The 2860-nt window shown below is 39.1% G+C and overlaps 1 long non-coding RNA gene across 1 annotated transcript; it reads left to right on the plus strand.

Moving 5' to 3' along the window:
• Positions 1-352: 352 nt before the first annotated feature.
• LOC109945352 (uncharacterized) lies at positions 353-1243 on the plus strand. The gene is made up of 3 exons (XR_002268510.3): positions 353-634; positions 738-1012; positions 1124-1243. It is a non-coding gene; the product is annotated as an uncharacterized lncRNA (long non-coding RNA).
• The last annotated feature ends 1617 nt before the right edge of the window (positions 1244-2860 follow it).

The following is a 2860-nucleotide window of genomic DNA, read 5'->3' on the forward strand; positions in this document are numbered from 1 at the left end:
GAGCACCGGACACTGTCCGGTGTACACCGGACAGTCCGGTGAATTATAGCGCGCCAGCTCTGAGAATTCCCGAAGGTGAAGAGTTTGAAGTCGATCTTCCCTGGTGCACCGGACACTGTCTGGTGGCACACCGGACAGTCCGGTGCGCCCGACCAGGGTGCCTTCGGTTGTCCCTTTGCTCCTTTGTTTGAACCCTTTTTCTTGGTCTTTATATTGGCTTATGGTGAACCTTTGTACCTGTAGAACTTATAAACTTGGGCAAACTAGCTAGTCCAGTTATTTGTGTTGGGCAATTCAACCACCAAAATTAGTATAGGAAATAAGTGTAAGCCTAATTCCCTTTCACAAATGGCAATGGAGCCTTCAGTTGATGCTAAAAATACTGAAAATAATAGCTCAGAGTTTGCTGTCAATGGCCATCCAGACCAAAATGACTCCAGCGATTCTGACTTAAGTAACATTGATGATGGTGACAACTCTAAGGATGAAGATGGTTCTACCGACACAATATCTTCATATCATGTGAATGATTTCCAGCGACTGGCTCTTGCGTGTGATGATGGTTCTGTACGATTGTATAATGTGCCTGAATCAGGTGCATTGACTTACTATAGGTCTCTTCCAAGAGTGAGCGGTATGTGTTATATAAATTCTTTTTTCTGTTATTTTGACAATAAATTCAACACAGACAGTTACGTTTGTGTTTTCTGTATAGTTACATTTGTGTGTTCTCACAGGGCGGACTCTAGTTATGATTTTGGTGTATTTTACCTAATTCTCAGTATCTGGGAGGTAAGAGTGACTTGTTTGGGCATATGGCTGCTCGTTAGCTCTTCATATTTCTCTGCACGCCAATTCTACTGTAACTGGATGTTGCTATTGCCATTTCATTTTATAGGAGATGGTGCCACATTGGAATCAGTTCCAGACCTTGTGAAGGCAATGTACCTAAACGTTGAAAGCTTCCCTTGTGTGAGGCTGTTGAATCTTTCTGGTGAAATTGGCTGTTCTAGTGAGTCTGCACTCTACATGTATCTAGTCTTCCATCGTCTGCCATTACTAAAGCTAACCTCCCCATGCCATTAAGAATAACTGGTTATTAAAATGACTTTTATGCTGCTAGATCCTGGAAGTGAGAAGGTCATTGCACCAATTGTAAGACTTAGAAAAGGCAGTGATCAATTGGTTCAACCATCTACTATTCTCCTTTCCTTAGATCAGATGTTAGATTTCTTTCTGAGGTACATGGAAGCACAACTGCAATTATTCACATATTTTTGAGTTTATATGTGCTTGTGAAATGTGAGGTGTTGAAGTTTGCCCTTTTGCCTTGGTACTAACCGAAGTAAGTTAAGCTTTTTTCCTTGAAAAGTCATATAACCTTTGGGGTGCAATTATTCAAATATTATTTTTTGTGTGGTGCAGTGGTGCTATGTCAAAACAACTATACCATTTATTAGTGTGATATTTGAGCTAGCCAATTTTGACCATGGAGATTTTATTCGTTCTAAATTGTACATAGTTTTGGCTTTTTTCTAGATACATTTTTTTACTATCTTGTATTTTCTGGCAGCAGCGATGGGTATGTTTATATTTTCTTACTGATGTAAGCGGGCTTCTGTTATTTATTGCATATTCTTTCCTACGTATGCAAATAGTTTTTTTTGCATCTGTCTTGTTTCTGTAATTATTTATCATAATTTCTAGTGGTGTGAGCTGGCATTGCCATTATTTCAAATTTTGGTATCTTTTCCCACTATTGACAGTTTAATCAGATGCTGGGATTCAACATCTTTCCATGAAATGTATCGTATCACTGTTGGATTGGGAGGGGCTAGTACCTCACCTGAACTTATGTATTTAGACTTGTGTGAACTTATGTATTTGAACTTATATATCTATGTGTTTGAAATATGTATTGTATATGATATTCCATGTGTCTAATTTTTTATTTCTGTATTTTTTTATTTTTTCTGGAAAAGCGTTAAGAACGTGGGTACCCACGTTCTTAACGTTAAGAACGTGGGTACCGTCGAACTTAATGGGCAGCCCTCGCCGACCCACGTAGGACCCATAAGTTCGACGGCCACCTGTCCCCGTCGAACTTAAATGTAAGAACGTGGGTGTCATCGAACTTACGAGAAAAAATTCGACGGCCCCCGTCGAACTTAAAAACCCACGTTCTTAATGTTAAGTTCGACGGTACCCACGTTTTTTATGTTAAGTTCGACGGTACCCACGTTCTTAATGTTAAGTTCGTCGGGGCCGTCGAACTTAATTCTCTAAGTTCGTCCAAAAATCGCCGTCGGCTATATTCGTCGGTAAACCCACGTTCTTATGGTAAGTTTGACGGCCTATTACATTAAGTTCGACGGTTTTTCACCCACATTCTTTAACCAGTTTCCTGTAGTGATAAAATATAGCCCTCGTTATCCTGAGGCATGGGAGCCTTGCCCTTAATAAAATTAGACAATCTTTTAGGAGGGACATTAAGCTTGACATTGTATCCCTTTTGGAAGCCAATGTCATCCTTAATCCCAGGGCGTCTCCCACTATAGAGCATGCTTCTAGCAAATTTAAATTTTTCATTTTCCAAGTCATGCTCATTAATTTTAGCACTAAGTTGAGCTATGTGATCATTTTGTTGTTTAATTAAAGCTAGGTGATCATGAATAGCATCAACATTAATATCTCTACATCTAGTGCAAATGGTAACATGCTCAACGGTAGATGTAGAGGGTTTGCAAGTATTTAATTCAACAATCTTAGCATGTAAAATAGCATTCTCATTTCTAAGATTGGAAATAGAAACATTGCAAGCATTTAAATCTTTAGCCTTGGCAATTAATTTTTCATTCTC

Source organism: Zea mays, chromosome 3 (genome assembly GCF_902167145.1).
Source record: "Zea mays cultivar B73 chromosome 3, Zm-B73-REFERENCE-NAM-5.0, whole genome shotgun sequence".
NCBI classification, from domain to species: Eukaryota; Viridiplantae; Streptophyta; class Magnoliopsida; order Poales; family Poaceae; genus Zea; species Zea mays.